The sequence below is a fragment of the Monodelphis domestica genome, chromosome 5, assembly GCF_027887165.1.
Source record: "Monodelphis domestica isolate mMonDom1 chromosome 5, mMonDom1.pri, whole genome shotgun sequence".
Taxonomy (NCBI): domain Eukaryota; kingdom Metazoa; phylum Chordata; class Mammalia; order Didelphimorphia; family Didelphidae; genus Monodelphis; species Monodelphis domestica.
In genome coordinates this window covers 81,788,510-81,813,543 of record NC_077231.1, presented here as the reverse complement: position 1 = coordinate 81,813,543, position 25,034 = coordinate 81,788,510, and the positions used below count along the sequence as shown (strand labels likewise).

The 25,034-nt window shown below is 38.0% G+C and overlaps 1 long non-coding RNA gene and 1 other non-coding gene across 5 annotated transcripts in view; both read right to left on the bottom strand.

The window, feature by feature from the left end:
• Positions 1–4,482: 4,482 nt before the first annotated feature.
• MIR135A (microRNA mir-135a) lies at positions 4,483–4,582 on the bottom strand. Its single transcript, NR_032173.1, has one exon. It is a non-coding gene; the product is annotated as a microRNA mir-135a (primary transcript).
• A 2,580-nt stretch (positions 4,583–7,162) lies between these two features.
• The window catches only part of LOC103093064 (uncharacterized), a 135,848-nt gene continuing 117,976 nt past the window's right edge, over positions 7,163–25,034 (bottom strand). For all 4 annotated transcript variants that reach the window (XR_008912119.1, XR_008912118.1, XR_008912117.1 and 1 more), the window contains 4 exons: positions 12,720–12,857; positions 8,112–12,414; positions 7,755–8,006; positions 7,163–7,641 (listed from right to left, as the gene is read on the bottom strand). This is a non-coding gene — a long non-coding RNA (uncharacterized LOC103093064). The remainder of the gene's footprint in view (positions 7,642–7,754; positions 8,007–8,111; positions 12,415–12,719; positions 12,858–25,034) is intronic.

Sequence of the window (25,034 nt, the reverse complement as noted above, 5' to 3'; positions counted from 1 at the left end):
ACCTATCATCTATTTATATGTTGATCCATCCATCTTTATAGCCATTCATCTGTGTATCTAACTATCTATGTATAACCATCTGTCTATCTACATATTATTCATTCATTTATTTTATTTTTATTTATCATTAAATTTATTTCATCATTTTATTGTTTATTATATTTTCCTTTATTTATTTATTTGAGTCATCATAATAGTGGAGAAACAGTCTTTGTCATAGATACATAGGTCTAAGTCTTCCTCTAAATTTATATGAACTATAATCCATTTAATATATAAATATACTTACATATGTATACAAATATACATACACATGTATAAATAGATGAACACATGCATTACCATGTTTATGCTTTTATATTATATTTAATAACAAATATGTTATTTTATGTATTTGTGTATATTTATATGTATATTCATGCAGATATATAATATATAATTGTTTAATATTTATACATATATATGTGTGTATTTGCAGAAGTATGACATAGTGATTATGTCAGAGTCAGAGAGACCTAAGTCCAATCCTTGCTGTTGACACAAACTCAATATGGGATCATGAACAAATCACTTCATGACTTAGTTGTCCAGGCAATTCTTTAAGACTAAGTAAGGTACAGAAGAAATGGAAATCTGTATGGACAAGGGGAATTTGAACACTGGGAGTCTTCTATATTGATGAAATTGTATCTGCAACAAATGTATCTTCCATGTCCACTACTGTTTTTATTGGTCTCCACTCGGATCTCCATCTTCTTCATCTGAAAATTGGATGCCACATCTGGAACCACCATGGGCTCTACTACATTGACTTTTGCCTTATCTTGCCTGTAACCAGGCTTTCAAAGCACTTTCCAGACACCTCTAAACAATGAATGCCCAACTGGAGCAATCATCTTTACTTCTTCTGCTTTTTAGCTCCCATTTATTGGTTGCCTTCTTCCACCATTAGAGTTAAGCCCCTTGAAAGAAGGAACTCTCTGGATTGTACTTATATCCTTAGTACAAGCAAAGTGGCTGGCATATAGGAGGTACTTAAATGCTCTATCTAAAGTAAGAGAAATTAGAGAATGAGCCAGAGACATATTTAGAGTATGCAGAAAGGTTAAAAGTATTATATGAAAGTCAGCTGTGATTATATTCTCTCCTGGGGGTATTCAATACTCATTTTGAAAAAGTATTCAAAGGGAAACCCAAGTCTGTTATAAAATGATTAGCCCTCTATGCTCTGAATTCTATGAGATGAGTGGTTTCAAACAGTTTGAAGCAGAAGTTGTCAAAGGAGTATTTAAGTTATTCTTCCTCCTGAGACCTGAGTTTAATTCCTGCCTCAGGTGCCATCAAGTTGGCAAGTCATTGGCTTAGAGCTGAAAGGAATCTTTCAGGTACTCTAATCCCACTGCCTCAAAGTACAGATCATTGGATCAGCTATACAGAGCTAGAAGGGATCTTGGAACTCTCCCATTTTATAGGTAGGGGAACTGAAGTCTACAAAGGATGTGACTTTCTCATGGGAATAGGGAAAGCACATGTCATGATAGAATACGGAGCCCAAACTATAACCAACCTCTGGGCCTCAGATGCTTCATATGTGCAGTGAAGTATTTGCACTGGATGACTTTAAGGCTCTTATGAGATATAAGTATATCATTCAACATAGTATGTTAGTGAGCTGTTTTAGAACTCAGATTCAAGGTGATATTTTGTGAGGGGTCATTAAGATAAATGAAATAAGATGCTCTTGGTTGGTCTGATGGAGAGCCTAGTCTTTCTTGAGGAAAACCATTATGCCGTTACTTACTCTGAAACAATTATTAGGATAATTTTGTCAGAAACCAGTTCACCCATTAAAATGAAGAGTTTACACAGTTCTTTAAACTATTCCTCCTTCTAGAAAATGGGAAGATTGAACTTTACAAACTCTATGTTAGTATCTAGCTCTGTAACTCTTTGACTATGAATTAGTTACCTAATAATCTGATCTGGGGTTTGTGTGTGTGTTTGTGTGTGTGGGTGTGTGTGTGTGTAAGGAAGAAGGCTAGCCCTGAGTTTTCTCTCTTCTCTTTGAATCTCTTTGATCCACTCGATAGAGTGACAGGTTTATTAGGACACCAGTTAGAAATCTGTTAAAAATAAGTCCAAGCATAAAATCTCAAAGGCCTGAAGTGTGAGTGAAGAGAAGGGGATGGATTTGATAGATGTGGAAATAAGATCAACAAATCGTTGCATCTGATTGCATATGGAAATTGAGGCAGAGGGATGATTCCAAAGTTAGGAAGGTAGATGGTGTCAACCTAAATGGGCAAGTCTGAAGGAAGGGGTAGATTTGAGGAAAAAATAAGTTCTTTTGTTTTGACATATTGCTTGACAGGGTGATATACTTGGATTGGTCACTGGAATTGGAGCCAGGTCAAATTACATTTCCATCTCTAACTATGTGATCCTATGAGATGCATGCAAGGCATCCTTTGTTCTACTCCTTAAAGGCAGATGAGGTATCTTCTTTATAGCCATGTAATTGCCAGAGCTTAGCACTATGCATTGCACAGAGAAGGGGCTTTACTTAACCAGTTCTTTGTTGAACTGACCCCAATATACCTGTGTCCTTTTCTCCAAACCTTTCAAATTAAAATTCCCTTGGTCTGTATCCTCCATGGTTGCTCAGAATCCTATCAATGATGGAACTCTTTTCAGTAGAATTGGGAAAGTATTAATGTTGGATGGGCTACCTTACTTCTTCCTTCTTTGTCTATTGCACCCTCGCAGTCTTCTGCCATGTCCTCCAAAGCATCTGGCAAGGCTTCAAACTCTACTGACTTGCTGAGAGGTCAATTTTTGAACCTTCATTGTTCTGTTCCATTGGGCAAAAATGTATATGTATTTTATATAGGAGGATGTTGGGAAATAAACTAGTCAATGGTACTGAAAAATCCATAACCTGGTAGGAGATATGGACCCCAAGGCTGCCTAATTGAACTACTCATGATGGACTTGAGTCTTACCCAATGTCTAGAATTCTTTCCTTCCTTGTTCCTTAAGGATTCTTAGAATCCTTAGGCCCCTTGAAGACTGATCCCAAATGATACCTTTTTTCAAATGATCTTATTTGAATTTCCCTGTTGTTCATCTTGATCTCACTCCCACCATTTACTTTGCATAATATCTTTTAATGATTTATCTTAAAAACATTGTATCTCACCTAACATCCCTCTGTTCCAGCAAAATCTAAGTACTTTGAAGGCAGGGGTTAGTTCATTTCTGTCTTTATAATTGGCACTAAATAAATGCTTGCTGACTGACTGGCTTATTGATTTATTCTGTGAGAATCTTGTAGCATTTCTTGGTAATGCAATAGACAATTTTGTCTTAAAAGAATGTCTAGCTAAATCACTCTTATTTCTGAGGTCAATCATTCGTGTATTTGGCAAGTATCCTTTTAAACAAACAAACAAACAGCTTACAGTTTTGGGAGTACAAATCTTCTTAAAAGGGACTTTGGAATATGTCCCTTATGTAATTAAATTCGCCTTTGTATCATGTTATTGAAAACTTGCAGATTATATCAACCTACTGAGGTACAGATGTGTAGAAAATATACTTTCCTTTCTACTTATCTTTGGAACTCAGTTTCTAAAGAAGATGAAACTTTTTATTTTATTTTCTGTTAACTCAATTCACTATCAGGGCTTAGACCTCATTCGTTTTGGAGAAAATAAAGAGGCAAAAATATCTGTAAAAAATTTTATTAGTATTGTCATAGAAAAAATAAATACAGAAATATTGTCAAAGGAATAAGGTGAAATGTCCACAAAGAGTCTCAGAATTGTCCCATTATTTGTTTAAAAATTGATATGATAAAGAGAGAAAATATCCTCTAGGCATATACTGTAATGAAACCTTTTGGGTGGTGATATCATTCGAGGTCATTTTTTTGCAGACGCTTTTTCTCTCTCAAAGGTGCAACTTCTGTCCCCTTGTTTTAGACTAGAACCATGGAAAGAAAGCAATTCCAGCTGAAACTACTTGTTAACCTACCCTTGACCTATTATTCTTTGAGCTTGGAAGTAGAGCAATCTGGACCACAAGCCCAAAGAGGGCAACTTTGCTTCATCAGTTTTAATTTCAGGAGAAAGACCATGCAAATTGAGAAACGAGTCAGGAGAGGATTTTAGGTTAGATACAGGTAGAAGAACAGAGTACTGGTTAACAGACAATGAGGAAGGAACAACTTAGGACCAACTGAAAAGTTCGAGCCTTGAACGCAAATGTTAATCAGTGATTGAGACGATGAACCACCTTCTATAACCTAATTTCCATAATTGTCAGATTCTAAGAGTGAGGGATGAAGAAACTAAACAAAGAAAAGAATAAAAAAGAACCAAGCATGGAAGTTAGAGAAGCTCCATACTACATCATTTGCCAATCATGTGAATAGCTCCACAACTAGGATGTTTTCTATACTGATGGCCCCATCTTAGTTGATGACATTTCACAATGTATTTCATGGCTTCCATCCCTACATGAGACTTTATTACTATCACATAGGAATAAAAAGCCATAAGACACTAGAGTGAATTTATCTTGACCGGATGCAATAATTATTTTCTTCACATGATTTCACAACCATTTCGAAACTAACCAATAATTTCATGCTACATTACTTAACATTTTGAACTACATTGAAAAGACAGGGAATACACTTAAATTGTGACATCACAAATTAGTGGGACTTGATCCCTCAGAGACATTCCTCGCTACAAAGACCAGGGAAACAAGGACTAGGGGACACTCAGAAACACATAACCATTCGATTCACTGAAAACAAGGGACACCAAGGTGAATGTCACAAGAGAAAGAAATTCACTTCAACATTTATCTTGGAACACACAAGGAAAGACAAGAGACAGACAAATCACTGGTAAGGATTAGTACTGGGAGAATTGTTTTCTAGTCTTTTACTGTGCTTAACACCTTTCCCATCTTTTCTACCATGCCCACTGCCACCTTAGAGACTTGCCACTGGGAGGGGTAGGGGAAAGCTCAGCATCCCTATGTACCTATGCCATGGAAGTATGAAACCAGCTTAACATAATGGGGAAAAAAACAATATAGATCTCAACTAGCAGACCAAAGTGGCCAACTATTCTGGGTCTCTACCCTAGGACAGACTGACACCATTTGTTTTTATTGCTCTTGTATCTACTGGAGCAAATATTCTAAATAGGTCAGCTAAACTAATGTATGTTCAAATCCTCCAGTCATCTACGATTCTCCAGGTCCCAAGCCCCAGATAGTTCTTTATTCTTTATTAATGTTCAATTGAGGCTGCTATCATCGCCACTCTTGTAATTGGCCATGCTGAAATACAATTCTCTAGGGTCACTCAAGACTCAATGCTATAATTTAAAATGCCTTCTCTGCCCTTTAGAAAATAACATGGTTTGCATATTTACTAACACATTAAAGCAGCATTCCAGATTGAAAAACACTGTTTTTAAAGGAAAAAATTAGCATTACTCCAGTCCCCAGTAAGATGAATGAGGAACCTGAATTCTTGGACCAAACCAAGTTATTTTTGTCGCCTTGCTTCTACCTTTCCTAACGTGTCAAATAGCTCGATTATTATTATTAATGTTATTATTATTATTACCTTCGCTTAGGTGAAGAACATAGGAACGAGCAGGAAATAATTAAATGAGAGGAAGTGCATAAATAAATTCAATTATCATGCATGAAACATGCAAATGATTTAAGGACTGCATCTGAAACTCTTAGTTTATATTCATTAATCTCAGGTTGCACTTTTGAGGGAGAAAGAAATGCTAATTGGGTCCAGATTAATGCACTCCCAAACCTTTCAATTTGTTTTTAGGTGAGGGTTAAATGATATGTATTAAAATAAACACAGCTGCTCATCTTCTTGCACCTTCCAAACGCCTCCCCAGCACTTCCACCCAGCCAACCATACTTCCCTCTCCTTTGTTGAGGAGAGTTCAGAGAGACTCCATACTTCCCCTGGGAAGACCCCACTCCACCTTCTGCTTTCCCATCTTTCCTTTCTTCCCTTCCATCTCCCTCCCCCATCAGCCTCTTTCAAGGGAACCATGCTTAACTGCTCCCACTATGTTTTAAAGGATGCTCAGATGCAGCAGCAGGGGAGAGATGAAGGGACAAAGGAAGACTGCTTCCTGGTTTCTGGGCCACAGGTAGGGGGAAGAGCTGAGCTTTCTCTAGGTTCAGGCTTGAGCTGTTCACCACCCACTCTGATGAATGAGTTTCAAAGTGTCTGGGGGCATTATTGCTCTGAGCCAAGCTTGTCCTAGGTTGGCATGGTGATCCCATGCTTCAGCTATGTGGGAAACTGGAGGCAAGGGGGAGACCTTGTTTTTTTTTCTTTTTTTTAGGGGGGGTTGGTTGTTGTTACTGTTGTTTTGGCTCTTTGGGCTCACTCAGCCAGGAGAAACTGGCAGAGAACAGAATGGATGCTGAGCCAAAGTTCAATCAAAATATCTTTTCAAAGTAGCCCCTTGCTTTCCTTCTTTCTCTCTCCCTGTCCAAAAAAAAACCCAACACACTTACAAGAAAGAGGTCTTCAAGAATTTCCACTAAAGCATTATATATATGGATATAGTTTATGTTATATTTTATATAAAATACATTATATGGATGTATATTAATACTGCTGAGCTTAACTAAAAAAAAATGGTAGCAACCCCAGATTTGCATTCGCCCATAGGAATGGCCAAATAGTTGCCATATCATGTTTTATTTTGACACATTTATACATCCTTATTTGTACATGAATGTATTTTATATGAAATAGAACTTGAGTTATAGAAAATATTCTAAATGTGTTTCTTTTAAACCAGGGGCAAAGCTTTGAGAGACAAGCAGATGGCAAGTTAAGAATCCTTCTTTTAAGGAAAGGAGACACAGAATCAAGGACCAGGAAAGAGTATTTATAATAGAAAGTGAAAGGAAAAAAACTCTCTGATTCCAGACCTGATCATTAGAATAAGAAAAAAGAAAGGGAAGAGGGCCTGCAGGTCGCCAGGGATGAACTTGGGCCTCGGACTGGAACGGAGTTCAAGGGAGCCTTCTAAATGAGCCCAGGCACAAATGGGGTTAAAGCAGGCAAACAAAAGACAGGCAGTCAAACCAATTTCACACTGAAACTGATGTTTAATTGGAATTGTGGTCCCCCAAAGGGAAGGCAGGTTAGCTTAGTGTCCTCAGGGGATGTCTCCCCTCTGTCCTTTAATATGGATTAGAAATTAAGATTGATCATTAATTATCAAGGTGACACGCACCTTTCCCCCCACCCCAAATTAAATCATAACCTCGGCCCTCCCCCATCCGCTTGTCCATCTTCCCATCTGAAAACCCAAGATATTCTCCTCAGGAAGGGGCAAGGACAAGAACAAAGATACATAGATACACAGAGACAGAAAGTACCAGACAGATACTCAAACAGAGAGATACACAAATACACACAGCCAGGGGCAGCCAGGGGCTCCCCATGGTCCCTGAATGGGATTTTGCATATTTGCAAACTCACGAGTAAAAGTAAATAACAAGAAGGACCCATGGCGGATGGACGGACGGATGGACGGACGGGATCTGTCGGGATCCTGACAAACGCTTGGAGAGAGACAGAGCTTTGGTTAGGAAACACACTCAGGATATTCATGGCTCCTAAAAGAGAGAATGATTATACAGTAACTAAACCCTAAGTAAGAGCTAAAGATATTCACCTCATGAAGCCATATCTCAACTAGCCCCTTGGCACTCGCTGGAATTATCTCAGCACGAGGCCTACTTTTTCATTTTCTGCTGACTCCATGTGGGTAATTTCTTTCCCATGATTAAAAGTGAGCTTGGCAATCCCTTCAAAGCATTTTTTTTTTAGGTGTGGTGGGGCTCCGGAGCGAATTCTTTGTCTCAGGATACGCCGGCAGACCGTCTGCGCTCATCGCTGGACCAGTGAGGGGAGAGATGCCACACACCTGAAAAGATGCCATAAAGGGGGAAAATGAACTTCATGGATATCTTCCTATAAACATATTTTACACACCCATCTATACAGCTGGCGGATGAAACGGACTGTTTACCTTGGAAAGAATAGCCTTTTCTTCTCCCAATAAGCATTCAGGCCTTTCTGAATGTCATCCAAAAGTGACTCTGCCTCCTTCAACTTATCCAGCATCTGGGACTGTGAGATAACCCTCATGGCCCTGGCCCCCTTCCCTCACTCCTCATTATTAGCCTCCTGGTGGGGGAGATAGAATACAGTGAATGTAATAACCATACTTCACACAACAGGCCTGCTCTCTCTTTTAAATTGAAAATCCCCTTATTACAAAACAAGGGGTGGTTTTTTTTTTCCTTCCACCTTTAAGTAGGAATGCCACATTCATTGCTTTTTACAAAAACGCAGCTGCTTTTTAAGCTACAGATAAATAGAATCTGCTAGGCGGTAATTCTGCTCAGTCTGAATGCATTATTTTCCAAGACACTTTGGTGAGGGGCTTTTTATTATAAACTGGAATGAACATCTGAAGTCCTGTTCTCATTTAATTATGACTACTCTTTGTTTCCTACTATTAACCTACAATGCCAGATTGATCTTCGGGGTTTTTATTTTTTACTATTTTTGGTGATGGTTGTTTTTACTACAACCAATTCAATAAGTCAATGATCCCTCCCCCTAGGAAATTAGAGGGAAAATGATTAAGACTTCATGGACTCTGATGACAAATCCAAAAATTGCACAAGAGAAATGCTATGAGAACAAAATAAAATAAATAAAGAGGCCATCTGATGTATGGCAGGAGGAATTTTGTTTTGACACCAAAAAAATATGAAAAAGTGGGTTTTAATGGTTCATCAAAATGTAATCATTTAATTTCATTAATCATTTACTTTAAAGAAAATTTTAAAACTGAGTATATTGCCATAATGAGTTGATCTTGTGGTGTCTGGCCAGGAAGTTGCTATGGATAAATGGAACATGAGCATTTCCATATTTAGTGCAATGAATGCCTGCTTCATTCTGCTCAGTGCTGCCTAGTTTTACCTGCACCACCATCATTTTTGGAAGTAATTAAACCGGGAATAAAATAAGAGGAGAAGCATTATAATAATCCTTACTCATATGAGGCTATAGAATATTTCACTTTTTCCTGTCACTATAAATTGTCAATCAAAGAATGAATTTCTGAAAATATCAAGATAAGTTCAAGCCTGGAAATTCTCCTTCTTTAGGTTCTGGTTTAATTTTAATAAGGAGTTCTTTCTTTCTATATCCATAAATATTTCACAGTAACTTTGCTTTAGGTCTGTGAGAAACCATGTGGAGATTCTGTTGTTCTTAGGGGTGAAGGTTAGGGGACAGAGACCTTCTGGGTGGGTTTCCAATTAAAAGAAAGCAAATACTGCTTTTTCTTAGTCCTGATGGCAAATTGAGATTATGAGGATATCACAGAGGTTATTTACTCAGAGTTCATCCTGAATAAATTTACCTGATTTAGTCTCCTGACTTTCCTCAGAGAGAACAGAAAGCTATATGTTTAAGAGGAGCCTTGTGCAGTGATATCTTCAGAATAGACGAATTCATTCTTATTATTATTATTTAAAATCTCTGTCCAATGGGGGTGATTGTGGATTCCAAAGGAAGCATTTTGAAGTCCTCCAAAAATTTCAGGGGAGGTAGATTGTTCCAGGGACATAACCATATTCAAAGAAACAAGGGGAGAGGTTAAGAGAGGAAGAGGAAAGGAGAGGGAGGTAAATGAGGAGGAGAGAAAAGGATAGGATAGGAAAGACACAAAAAGAGAAAGAGACAATGGAGAGGGGGCAGGGAGAGGAAGGAGAAAAAGAAGAAGAAGAGGAAGAAGAAGAAGGGGAGAAGAAGAGGAGGAGGAGGAGGAGGAGAGAAAGTGAGAACTAATTTTGTGACAGTGTATTGAAAGTCCTACTTGCTTTTCAAACCAATTCATTCCTTTGCAATACCCCCATCAAAATCCTCTAAGATGATGTATTATGAGGGAGATGTTGCTACAACTTTTCAAAGCTCACAATAGAAGACCATCTATGAAAGCACTAAACAGGTGTTGAGGCAGCTTTGGAGATTCTTACTCACACTGGTTTCAAAGATTTATCAAGTCTCTGCCCTTTCATCTACCTAGCAAATGAGTCTTCCTTAGGCTGCTGGTCTTCAGGAGCCCACTCAGGTACAGCAGTGACACAAGAGGACTAACTTACCTGGAATCAGCAACCAAATTCCTTCACCAAGAACTCTGTATATTTAGTACTGCTGGAGGGAGAGCTTGATTATAAAACTGCCATCAGCATCAAGAAAGTTTGTTTTGTATTTATCCATTGGTTCACAGGAAGCTTTAAAAATAAAAACTAGACCCTCAGAAGAATTTGTGGAGGAAGAAAGTATATAGATAATACCCCACCACAATAACAGTTACTACAGGTATTATTATTCTCATTTGAGAGTAGAGGAAACAGAAGCTGAGAGAGGTTAAGATTACTTAAACAAGGCCTCCCAGCTAATAAATGCAGAAGGTAGAATTTGAATCCAGATCTCTCCTGAAGCCAAGGATAGCACTCTTTTGAATACAACATGCTGTTTTCCACAGGCAAGTATAATGCAGGATAACATGGAGAAATATATTTAGACTGAGTCAGAGGAATCAGAGGGCAAGCCACGTTTCTCTCACTTAGTCTTGGATAAGTCATCATATCCCTTAAAGACCTCAGTTTCCTCATTCATAAAATGAGAAAGCTAAATAAGAGTCTCTTCCACCTTTGACACTTCATGATTCTAAGAATAATTTGAATGCTGAAGATTCCTACAAGAATAATACTTGTCTATCCATAGTATGTATAAAATATATTCAGTCTAATATTTGATTTTCTAGTCTTTTTTTTTTCAAGAAAGAATAATCTTCCATAAAGAGAATTCTCTTTGTAGGGAGAAAAAGGGAGTTAGAGTTCTTCACAGATTTATGGTTCTGTTATCCAATAGGAATCATCTATTAGCTTTCCTGATTCTTCTTTACCTTTAACTTGCATAAATCACCACCATCCACTGTTTTTATTTCTATACTCTGAATACTCTGAAAACTATGGGTTGTGACACAAGACATAATCCCCTTATTAAGATTTCAAAATATTACATTTGTTTGTTCATTCATTAGATTAAATTATTTCATCATCCATTTAATCATTCATTCATAAATCACCAGGTTGTTGCAATATATAGTTTTAGGCACTGGGGATTATTCAAGGACAAATAACAAATGCTCTCTTGTCCTCAAAGTGTTTAATTTTAGATGCAATCACCCCTATCTCTGCCTCTGTCGAATGCCTTAATCACCCACTATAAAGAAAAAAAAAAATCTTAGAAAAGGAGAGGGCTAAAGAGATGACTTGTATATAGCATTTGTCAATCCTCTGCCCTTGTTTCAAATCTGTTTTCCCCTAGCCAGAGAAAGTCAATCTATCCTGTTCCCTACCTTGTCCCTAAACAATGGGTAACTTGTAGCAAAATGATAGTTATCTCAAAATGCTACTCCCCACCAAAAAACCTCAGAGACCCTATGGAACTGATTGGAATAATAATCCATGTAACCAATTTCACCTTCCAGGTGAGCCAAGGACATCACAACAAGATAAAGTCAATTCTAATAATGTTACCCAGTGATGAAAGAGAATTAATTTGTACATCTAAGTTTCAAATTTACTACCAAAAAGTGATATACCCACAGCAGTGTGAGGGGGATCATAAAATCCATTCCCAGTTAGCCATCTTGCCTCCTTATCTCAAGTCCCTATGTTTAAATTGCACACTTGTCATGTACGTGCACAGATCTATCTGTGCCATTCACTGAGTTAATGGAACAATTTAATAGAAGTCCCCGAAACTTCCAAACTTCCCCATCTGATATTTGATATCAAGTCATACTGTAGAATAAGGGGAATATCAGACTTAGCATACATAGAGAACCAGCTTGTCTTTCATCAGAGTACCTGCTCTCCATGTTCATCTGGTCAAAAGCCAAAGATTTCTAGGTTGTGACTATCACAAAGTTTAACAGAATTGTTGGGGATAAAATGACTGCATATATATATATATATATATATATATATATGTATATATATGAATGGGGGTGTGATATATATATATCACACCCCCATTCATAGAAACAACCTCATTTCTCTCTTTGTACAAACTTAAATATGCATTAAAAACTTAAAGTCATGCATAGTTTAAGAAACCAAAATGAAGCTCTGGTAGAAACCATTGATCGGAAACCATGTGATGTCAAAGAATTTCTCCATGTGAATGTCTTCTGATGATGCTTTCCCTCTTTCACATTTTTGTTTTCCATATAGAAAAATCTGGAGAGGAGAAAAAAAAGTGATTTTGCTATAAAAGAAAATGGTTATCATCTATTAAAAGTTCATATTTGATCAATGCCAGGGACTTCAATGTATGACATGTTTTCAATAGTTTCATAATTTTAATAAGAAAACCCCCCATCCATGTGGAATTAAACGGGAATGACATTTTCTGTAGAGTTAATCTATAAGGGCAATCATTTTCAATGTAATTCTACATGGTTCAAAATAATCTTATCTCCAACAGATTCCAATCATAAAAGCAGCAAGGAATAGTGGTAAATAGCACACTACAGAATACTTACCAATCCTATGAGTAAATACTCCAAACTTCTGTTTTCCTGGCCTTTGGGGTCCACAGTCTCCAGAGTAAGCCCAGCTCCAGTCATGACTAGGCCACTGGGGACTGGAAATGCAGACTGGAAACTCTCTTGCAGGGGCCCCTATGAAGACCCAAATAATAAACGCAGAGATGCATTTGTTATTGGAGAGGTTGTAACAGAGATCTCTGTCTCTCTCTATCTCTCTTGGACTCTCTTGCCCCTCCCTTCTTCAGGGTCTTGTAAGTATGGCTGTGTTCCCATTGCATTAAAAAATGATCAAATGAATTTTCCCTTGTGGTTCAGCATTCCTGATGCATTTCTCCTCCCTCGCTTTCACATGGTTAAGAAATGTGTCCTTTAACTTGTGTTTTCTGTTCTACTTCATGGGGCAGAGTAAAGAATGGGGCAGTGCAGCTGTCTTGTGTGTGTGTGTGTGTGTGTGTGTGTGTGTGTGTGTGTGTATGTGTGTGTGTGTGTGAGAGAGAGAGAGAGTGTGTGTTACGTCTCACATGAGTGATTCACTTACTTTACTGGGTGAGTATGTATTGCATTGGAACTCACATAATAAAAAAAAACAAAAGAAAGAAGGAAATGAAAGGAAGGACAGAAGAAAGAAAGAAAGAAAGAGAGAGAGAGAGAGAGAGAGAGAGAGAGAGAGAGAGAAGCAAAAGAATAAAATACTAAAGTGAAATCAATTTAACATAAAGAACTTCGCACATTTTCTCCTTGTCTTCTTTAATATTTTCTAGGACATGTTGGTGGCATAGCTAAGTTTGAAAAGTTGGATATAAACGAAAGTCACTGAAGCATAAATCACATAGGGCAGTGAAAACTGAGATGTAGGATGGAGATGAAATCAAAAAGCTAATTAAATTCAACAAGAGCCTCTCAAAAGGCAACATACCAGCTTAGCCTCCCATGCTAATATTTCACTTTTGGAAGGTGCAATAAATGGAGAGTCTTTCATGGTTGTGCCTTTCACAATGTGATCCTTTAGCCAATCCTGATGGGAGGGGTGGGGGGTGGAGATTAGATGCATGGATTAGAGTACTGAATGGATGCCAGGGCCAAGATAAAAGAATAGATAAGTCTAGGCTTCTGAGGAACTAAATTTGAAGCCAACCAGTAAAACGGATTGAACTTTATTACCTCTAGTCACTGAGAAATCCCCCAGACAGTTGTATGTAATTTGAAAAGGTCAGAAAAATATTTCCTGCGTGGTATTCCTGCTTCATGGTTTAAGGGTGTACATTCGTGAGATGCCAAACTCTAATCATTTCTATTGACTTTGCAATACAGAGACAGACAGACAATCAAGGAAGCAAGACTGATGAGTGAGGGAGACAAACTATCTTGGGTCCTAATTCAGAAACCTCATTGAGTGTTTTCCAACTTGCAAATTGGGACAACTTTAGGGCTTCGTATGGGTTGCAGGAGAAAATCTATTGAGTGAATGAATGGTTTATAGAATCAAAAAAAGGAGAGCAAGTCAGTGGAAAAAGCTAACTATGATGGAGAATTGTCTCTATGGCTCTTCCTTGGCCACTCACCCAATACCCCACCCCTCGCCAAGGGTAACAAATCATAAAGAGAGCAGAGATACAAACGAATGCCTACACTCTCCAGGGAAAATTTGATGGAGGTTCAAAAACTAAACACAACAAAGAGAATGGCTTATGTTCCCTGTTGCAATATTTAAAGTTAACTTGGGGTAGATACCATTTTTGAATTAGAGCTTCACTGGTTGGGGGGCGGGAGGAAGAGGGGCCCTTACTGTAATAAGTTTGATCAATGACTTGGATGTCAGTTTTAGTATCATCGGGGTCAGTCAAAATATAATGAAAAAGATTGCTTTTGCGTTTAAATGGGACTTGATTGCCAGAAACACCTTTGTCAGCAATACATTTACCGTCAATTTTTTCTCATGCAATTAAAATCAAAGCTGATTTAACAATACAGAGTGATATTATCCATCCAAACAGTGCTCGGGTTTAATTAACATTTGACTTTCCTTTCACTAAAGAGTCATTTGTTTGTGAGCCAAAGACAAGACTATTTACTCTTCTCTTGCTCAACATGCTCACATTCACACACATGCACATGCATGTACACACACACACATACACACACAGAGAAAACTTTTGTCCTCCTTTAATAGATTTGCAGAAGAGATGCATAAGCTTGTCCTGGCTTCATGAAACTTGCCTGCAGAGTTTTTCAGAAGCCCAGACAAGATGAGTGTTTCTATTGATTCTCTGCTTTCCATGATGGCCAGAATTCCAAATCTCCTAAGAAGAATCTTGCCCTTTGAAGGACACTGAAAACTGAATGGCTCTCTTACTGTGTAGTTAACAATAGTCTTGCCACTTGGAAACACAATAAGTTATCCATGTAACTTTCTGTGATGCCCAAAGCTGAGACGGTTAGGAGAAAAGACATCCAGTCACCTGGATCTGTCCAAAAATCTAAATCTTTGATGTCAGAATGATGACATTTTACTTTTGAGCTTCACAAAAATAAAGCAAGCATTTATATGGCATATTAAGGTTTGCCAAGAACTTCACATGTGGCCCTTATGTCTTTTTGCCTTCACAACAGCCCTATTTGCTCCACAATGAGGAAACTGAGATTGACAGAGGTTAAGGGACTTGGCCAGGGTCATTCTGCTAGTAAGTGATTCAAACTCAAGTTTTGCTTGCTTCCTGCATACTCTGTGTTCTGTAAACTGGTCCTTGAGAGAAGAAATTGTTTCACCTTTTGTCTTTGTATCCCCAGTGTATCACAGTGCTGAACTTATGATAGGCATTTAATGCATGTTGATAAATAGACTGATTGTTTGGCATTGAGTTGGTGGTTGAGTATTGAAAATTTTGTTTTAAAGGAAAAATAAAATTGGGAAACTTATTAAAGGAAAAGTAAAACTGAATTGCCCTACCTTGGTTGAATCTTTTTTTTTTCCAGGCCACTAGAATACCATAGAGGCTGGAATAGCTTATCCACTGATGCCTCAGTGACCTAAAAGAATTCATTTAAATTCAATAAATATTTACTGTATCACTGAGAGGTGCCATTGTATAGTGGAGTGAGCACTGGTCTCATGGGCAGGAAGCCATGAAATCAAGTTCTGCCTCTGATATATACTGGAGAAGGCTTTTGAGAGCATCAATTGCTCAAGTTGTAGCTCTGTGTTAAGAAACACATATGGGGCTTTCTATAGAAGGTGAGCACTTGTTTCAGGATAAGAAGACCTGGACTGAAATATTGCTTCTGATGCTTCAATTTCAGCTTCATCTATGTCTTTGTAGTTTCAGCATCTGGAGGCATACAATAGGTATTTAATAAATGCTTGCTAATTGATTGCAGTACCTGCCAAAGAGGGTTATTTGGTTTTATGTATTTATTTGGAACAAACCTCATATTTCACTGAAATCCCTCTATCAACAAAGGCTAACAACTATTCTACAAGACCTGGTCTTAGAGCATCCTCTCCAAGGCACCAAGAAAGAAGAACTTTCACAGTGTCCCACAGTCAGAGATGGGTCTGGAACTCAGGTCTTTATCCCACTGCTCCACAGGATTTTTATCAGGCTGAAATGCACACAAAGAACTTTGGAAATCTAAAGATTTTGTAAATTATTATTATTGTGAATAGTGCATAGGAGTTCCAGATCTTTGCCCTGACTCGATGCCTGGAGGGCATGTAGCTCCTTTTATATGTTCTCAAGCCTATCTAGGAATTGTTAGATATTTGCCCAGCTCTCAAGGAACTGCTGAGGCTATGGAGGGGACAGTTTTAGAAAGCTGCTTCTGACTGCTAGGTATTTCTCACCTCTGCCTAACACATTTAGCAGCTTAATTGGACACAGACAGAAAAGCTATTTGAATTGTCTTTAACGTTATTATATCCAGAGGAAGGCTGCCATAGAAATTAAGTTCCTTCCTTGGAGATGTATTAATTCCGAGCCCCAGGACCAATGTGGGGCTCCAGTCACGGCTCCCCATCTTTAGAGTGGGAGATATGCAGCTAATTGATTATTATCACAGGCTAATCAGGAGAGTCAAAATAGAATAATTATGGGGTATAAAAATATCATACACAGTCCTTTTGTTTCACCAGTACCTTGTACACACCAGGTCATGATTTACTACCTAAAACATTAGCAGTTCTGTGGTTTTAAAAACATAGGCACATATGGAGATGTGTGCATCTATATCCATATATCATATGGATATCATATATATGAAATATACATATGTAGGTAGTTATATCTCTAAAGATATCTAGAGCTATAGATGCACATAATATATAATATATGTGCATAAATGTGGGTATGAATATATATGTATATATATAATTTTATTTCTAAGCTTTCTTGCAGACAGAATGAGACCAAATGACTGGCCTACAGGTAGCAACTCAAAATGGGTATGGGGCATACGGAAGTCCCCATTTCATAATTCTAATTATAATTCATATATTAATATAAATTCATTTCATACATTGACATACAATGTTTTAATATATTCTTTAAATATTTCATGTATCAATATAATATATATTTCTTACATATATTTATTTCTACATATGAATAAAAAATTCACATATATTTAATTTATTAGTATATATTTCATATATATTTTGTTTAATATATCTATATTTTATAAATTATAAATATTTCCTATTTATTTCTACATATTACTATATATTTCATGTATTAATATAAATTATATGTATATATTCATTGCATACATGAATATAAATGGCATATATAGTCTGTGTGAGTGTATACTCAACAAATCGATAACTTTATTGGGAATGATAGAGAGCTCCTGTTGAGAAAATGCTATTTACCAATGAAGATTTTTTCCAACTCTGCCAAGTGTGACCTAAGAGAACAGTTTAGGACTTTGAGAGATTAAGTACCTTGCCCCAGGAAGGGTAGAGGAAGGAGTGCAGGCTCTGGTGTCTGAAGTCATAGATTCAAATCCAATCTTGGGTGTTTCCTATTTGAGCAATCTTGGGCAAATTACATGATTTTTCTGGGTTCTCAGTTCCTATAGCAGTAAAAGGATAGGCTTAGCCTCAAACCTCTTATTTTTTTAAATAACAAGCACTTCCTTTCTCTCCTCTTACCTACATTCCCCCATTGTGGGGGGAAAAGCATGCTTAAATCAAGCAAAACAAATTCATGAATTGGCTAGGACCCCAAATACATATCTCATTCTGTGTCCTGAGTCTGCCAGCCATCAGGAGCAACCCTTTCATTTTCCAGGTGAGAAAACTAAAGCCTGCAGAGATAAAAAGACTTGTCCAAGGTCACAGAGATAGGATCCATCAATGGTGGGAATTAAGCCCAGATCCTCTGACTCCATCCAAAACCTCCACCAGTCCATTCTTCTTCAAGCAGTGTGTCAGGGAGAGACTTAAATCTACCTCTTCCCAAATCTGGGATCAGTTCCTTAACCTACTATGCTATGTTAATAATTGATAATATTATTTTTGTACTTTTTGGCACCATACAGGCTAACTCTTTAATCAAATATATCCTTCCATTGCAACCCAGGATATTCTGCTTTTTCCCCGCAATTACCATCATTTCCTTGGTTATGGGGAAAGTTAAGTGCTGGAATTCTTTTTCTGAGCTCTTAACATCTTATGGAGTGCTGTTCCAAGGCAATGGGGAACTTGGCATGCCTTGCACCCATCCTAAGTTGCCACTTGCAGCCTGACTATCTGGTCAAGAGAACCCAGTTGACTTGTCTGGTTCCCTTTGAGGAGAAAATGTTTCAGTAAACACTAAAAAACAGTCCTGGCTGGGCTGGGGAGGAGCTGTCTCAATGCTCAGGAGGCATTAAAAATGGGCCAAGAGGAGACAGAGCAACAGCTGGCAGGCTCTGCTTTCAGAAGACAGCCACTGCCAGAGGTCTGGAGGTGAACTCTGCTTTTAAAAATAGCAGTGAAATTAGGCTCAACCTCTGAGAGGTAGAAAGAAGACCCAGGCACAGCAAAATGCAGAAATAGGCACATAATAATCAGGGAGAGGTAGGAGTCTTGCTTGGTCTCAGATAGATTATTTAGCATAGGTTCGGGAGTAATTTTGAGCTTTTTTATGGAGATGGGAACTCAGAATCTGTCTTGTCTAATTCCCTTTCTGTACACAAGGCTCAGGAAAATGGAAATAGAGGCAGATTTTTTTGTTCTTAGTCTTTTTCCATCATTTGGGAGTTTTCTTGGCAAAGATAGTTTGCCAAGAACAGTTTGCCATTTTGTTCTTCACTTCATTTTACAGAAGAGAGCACTGAGGCAAATAAGGCTAAGTGACTTGTCCAGGGTCACCCAACTGGAATTATCTGAAGCCACATTTAAACTCATGAAGATGAGTTTTCCTGACTCCAGGCTTAGACTGTATTCACTTTGCTACTGACCTTCTCTCCAACAGAGACAGATGATGAACCCATTTCCTCTGACCACAAAGTTAGTGCCCTTTCCACGCTAACATCCAGTGGGTGATTTAAGACATCTTTGAGTCAATCGATAATTCAAGAATGGAAGTTCCTATCAATTAAGCTCTCCACTTAGTAAAAATCTTCAGGATACTTGTTATTTTCTTAAAAAAAAAAAACCAAAAAAACAAAACAACCCTTACCTTCCGTCTTGGAATCAATACTACATATTGGTTCCAAGGCAGAAGAACTGTAAGGGCTACTAGGTAATTGGGGTTAAGTCCCTGTTAAGTTAAGACTCTGGGGTGACTTGCCCAGAGTTGCACATGTAGAAAGTATCTGAGGCCAGATTTGAACCAAGACTTTCCATCTCTATGCCTGGCTCTCAAACCACTGAGCCACTTAGCTGCCCTGCTTGCTATTTTTAAAAGAAGGATCACACCCCAACCAGTAGATGCTAGAGTAGGAAGGAGCTTGAAAGCTCATCTAGTCCAATTTTTCCATTTTACAAATGAGGAAACTGAGACCTAGAAAGACTAAATAATTTACCCACACTTATATAAGCCCTCTAAGGAGTAAGATAAGAACTCTGGTCTATGAATCCCAAATGAAACATTTTCCACTGCTCCACAAAGTTTCTTTTGTATACAAGGTGTCCCAGGTATCTTAATGTTATATTACTATAGCTTTTTAGCTATATTAATAGTTATTATAATTATTATTAATATTACTAACTAGATTATTGGGGATGGCAGTAGTTAAATAACTACTTAGGTCAACAGAGGCAGGAAGAGTCTGAGGAGGGATTTGAACCTAACTCCTGGTCCAGCACTATAAAAAAATTAACTAAGTTCTTTGTTAATTTTTGTATTTTAAAAGAGCAATTTGTTTCAGAAATAAACCCAAGCTTCTATTTGACCTGTGCAATCTTTAGCAATTAGGAAAAGAAAACAGCAGCTGAGCTTATAATATATGAAAATTTCCTCTTACCTGATTTCTGCTGTGAGCATTGATTCAATGTCCTTTTCAGATGCTATTAGAATTAACTTTCTACAAATTACATTATAGGACAATGAGAAGCAATTAAAATGCTGCATTTTCTTTTGAAGACGCTGATGACACAGTTGACACTTGGAGACTAGAAACTGGAGATTTTTTCTTGTCCCCTCTGGTTGCTATGGGCAGCCACTTTAGAATGTCTAAAAATCACATTGTAAGACTTGAGGGGGAATCTTTCTTCCAGCAATTTAATAGTCTAATGTAAAATAATTCATATACCTTGATTGTCATCCACAACCTCCAAGAAAGACAAGAGTCCCTGAGCTCCATAATATGACAACCCAAATGTCATTCCAACCAAGATTTCTTCTGTTGAGGGATATCCCCAAGTATTTTCCTTCCTACTGGGGAGACAGCTCGGTTTACACTTTCCAAATGATTTTCCAAATCCAATTTTTAAATCTAGCAGAAATGATCTTTCCCAGTGGGTGAGGTAGATTTCAACCTCAGAAGTAAAGAGGAATGTAATGAGCCTAGAACGCACCAGTCTGGAATAACAGAGAACAATAACAGCTCACATTTGTATAGCTCTTGAATAGCTGCAAAGCACTTTGTAAATAATATATCATTTTATCTTCTCAACAGCCCTGGGGGATCAGTGCTATTATTATACCCATTTTATATATGGGCAAACTGTGGTAGATAAAGGTTAAATGAATTATCAGTAAGCAAGTGTCTGAGGCTGGATTTGACTCAGGTCTTTATGACTCCAAATGCATTCCTCAAATTCATACTCCATCATTGTTGCCCTTGACATTCTTTAATTATAGGAGCTTAGATCCAGAGCTAGAAAGAACCCTGGAGATGATCCGACATAATCCCCTTCATTTCACAGATGAGGAAACTGAGGCCCATGGAACTTGAATAACTTTTCCAAGGTCATACTGGTAATAAGTATCACAAGAAAATTTGAGTCCAGAACCCCTAATGCCGCAGTCGAACTTTCTGCTTCCTCCTCATTTCTATCACTCTGATCCCCTACTTTCCTTTAAGTTAAGCCCAACTACTACCTTCTACATACTTTTCATTCTCCCCCACTACTATAGGTTCTACCTCCCCAAACTTTCTTGAATCCATTTTGTACCCACTTTGAGGTGGGCATAGGGCGGTATGCCCTAGGCGGTATAGTGGAAAGAGTACTGGGCTTGGAATCAGAAAGACATCTTTATGAGTTCAAATCTGGCCTCAGATACTTACTAGCTATGTGACCCTGGCCAAGTCTTGCTGGCTTACCATGTTTGCCTCAGTCTCCTCATCTGTAAAATGAGACAGATAAGGAAAAGGGAAACCACTCCAGTGCTTTGCTAAGAAACCCCCAAAGGTGTTCATGAAGAGTTGGACAAGATGGAACCAACTCAACAATAGTAACACAGATGTACATGCCCAACTTCCCCACTAGACAGTAAGTTACTCACATTGTTTCACTTTGGGGTTTCTGTCTTGGACACTAAGGTAGTGTCTGCCACATAACCAATGCTTAATACTTGTATCTTTATTTTTAATGTTGTTTATCCTTATTTTAATATTTTTTAATCCTTACCTTCCATCTTAGAATTAATACTATGTATTGATTCAAAAAAGAGTGGTAAAGGGCTCCATAATAAAGATTAAGTGACTTTTCCAGAGTCACACAGCTAGTAAATGTCTATGGTCATATTTGAACCCAGGACCTCCCAAATCTTTTCATCTAGTTCTCCACTGAGCCACATAGTTGCCCCATCCTCCTTAATAACAGTTTCTTTTTTTTTTTTAACACTTACCTTATACCTTAGATTTAATACTATGTATTGGTTCCAAGGCAGACAAGTGGTAAAGGTTAGGCAATAGGGGTCAAGTGATTTGCCCAGGGTCACACAGCTATGAAGTATCTGAGGCCAGATTTGAACAAAAGACCTCATATCTCTAGGTCTGGTTCTCAATCCAGCTCTCCCCTTAATACTGTTTCTTGATTGACTGATTGACTTCAAGAAGTTTACACTCTATTATAGTCCTTAAAAAGCCTGCTTTTTTATGAATATTGTATGTTTTAATATGATTTAAGGTCAGTTTTAACAGAAAAAAAAACGTTTTCCTAGAAATCTCTCCCAAGTGAGAATGTGTGACTGACTCCAATTACTTAGCAACCCTTCTATGCTTTGCTTCCTTGAAGTGTAAAATTGAGAGGGGGAGTATTTGTTTGAAATCCTAAATACCAAGTCAGATTCAGTTCAGCCCTCATTTTTAATCATTTGGTTCTCTGGGAGCACAAAAACCATCACTGAATTAATTCTTTCAAAATATTTTAAGCTAAAAATAATTTAAGCTAATTAATTTTAAGCTAATTGAAAGGAATGCAATTTCATTTAAATGAAAACAATACTTTGGCTATTCTTGGGCTGTCTCCCTGCAATCAGCTTTTTTCTGTGATAAAACTTTAGTCTGCAGCTAGGCTAGGGTATCTGATGGATCCTAAACATGCCAAAATCTCAATGCGATGTAGAAAGCTAAAGCAGCAACTTTCACATTTGCCTCTCTTTGATGGGTCTGCTACTTATGATGAGTTGCAATGAGGGTGGGTTTAGACCAGGGTTCCAACAGTTATTTTTTTTTAATCCTCACCTTCCATCTTAGACACAATTGATTCTAAGGCAGGAGGGTGGTAAGGGCTAAGCAATGGGGGTTAAGTGTCTTACCCAGGGTCACCGAGCTAGGAAGTGTCTGAGGCCAGATTTGAACCCAGGATCTCCTGTCTCTGGTCCTGGCTCTCAATCTACTGAGCTACCCAGCTGCCCCTCAAAGATCCAACATTTAGAGGGGGCTTATGGTACTTGAATTCCTTAAATGGAAAAAATAACTGAACTTTAGCACCTAGTTTTATGAGCAAGAATAATTAGCCCTTCCAGAGAATGTTTCAAAAGACAGTCCCATCCTCTCTCTTGGGGCAACAACTTCACTGCTAGTGGCTTCAGAATTGCATCTCTTTTCCCATCAAATGGTGGCATCCAGAGTTTCTCCCATCACTGGCCCTTACAGCCATCTTACAGGTGGTCCCTTATGGAGTAGTTAGTTAGAAATTTCTCTGGTCCTGAAGAGGTGGATGATTTGAGGGACAGAACTCAGGGAGGTTTGCTTCTTTTCTTTTTTTTCTCATTAGGTTTGCTTCACACCATTTTAAGATTCCTCTTGTTCCCTTATGCACTCTGAAGACAGGTGAATTCTGAATAGATAAAATTCTGAATTCTGATAGATAAAATTGGCCAGACTAGTCCTATTAAGGGTGCCTAAACATTCAGAATCTTGACTCTCTCCAGTCTGACAGAAGCCCAATTTATCACCTGCCAAGGGTCTAGTTGGCAAGGGACTGGGGGCTGAGGGAATGGGGAATTGAAACTGACATAGGCCACTGGATAAATGTCAAATTGGGGCTCCTGTGACTTTTCAGGATTTAAAATTTCTTCTGGCTGCCTGCACACCTTGAGAGAATGTCTCCCTGGGCAGAGGAGTGAAACCCCCCCTTCCCTCTACACAAATCAAACAAATACATATTTATGATGGAGGTATTCTCAACGCTCTGCTAGTCATATGGCAAGGTAAGGCTTGTTCTCTTCTGAAATCCAAAACGGATTTAAGGATGTACCAATTTGTCTCCTTCAGGATACGGTGCCTTCTTAAAGGGCATCATTTTTATGCTAATGATGCCCAGACTGATATTCTCTGCATCAGTTTCTGGTGTTTATATTCCAGTTTAAGTGGATATCAAGGAATGGGTGGATGCACCTTGCTGCAAATAACTTGAATTACATGCAATCAGAAATACAATCTTGTCTTTCCCATTAAATATTTCTTCTCTAGTCCCTGGCTTTCAGACCTTAGAAACTAATCCTCACTGTGTTGACAAAGTGCCTACTGGTGGGGACCAGGGAACCTTTAAATTTCTACCTCAGGGATTTCTTATTAGCTTAGTTGTTAGACTTAGTCAACTTCATTGTTTTAGGGTTTCAAAAAGCAGTTTCTTTCCCCCACTCCAAGCATCAAGAGAATTGTTGGCGTCTCAAAATACACTCTGGAAAGAAAAATGTTTCCCTTAAAGAAAGCAGAGTAGAAGGGATAGATCCTACTGAGCCATTCCCTACACCCACTTCCCTCTCCAATCTGCTAATATCTTTCCTTAAATTGGGGATATAGACTCTAAACGATCATCCCAGTGCAAATATTAATAATATGGAAATAGGTCTTGATCAATGACACATTTAAGCCTAATAGAATTGCTCCTTGGTTATAGGAGTGGGATGGGAAGAGGGGAGGGAAGGAACATGAATCTTGTAACCATGGGAAAATATTCTAAATTAATTAATTAACTAAAAATTTCCAATTAAAAAGATTCTATGTTCATTATATATTTGCTTTATATGTGGATAGATTGTTTTTTTGCAATAGAATGTAATCTCCCGGAGAGCAGGTATTCCAGTAGCTATAACATTGCTTGACTCTTAGAAGATACTTTAAAATGCTGATTGAAGTGCAATTTAAAGCCTGGATCAAAACAAACACTTTACCCCTCTCCTATCTCATCATTCTCTTCACAAAGAAAATGAAGAGGAAAAGGAAAGATTGACTAAATTAATTATGGTACACAAATGGGATAGAATAGCAGCATGCTATAAAAAATTATCAAAGATATTTTAAAAAACCCTCATCTTTCATCTTAGAAACAATACTGGGTGTATTGGTCGCAAGGCAGAAGAATGGTAAGGACTAGGCAATGGGGGCTAAGTGATCTATCAGAAGTATCTGAGCTCAAATTTGAACCCAGGA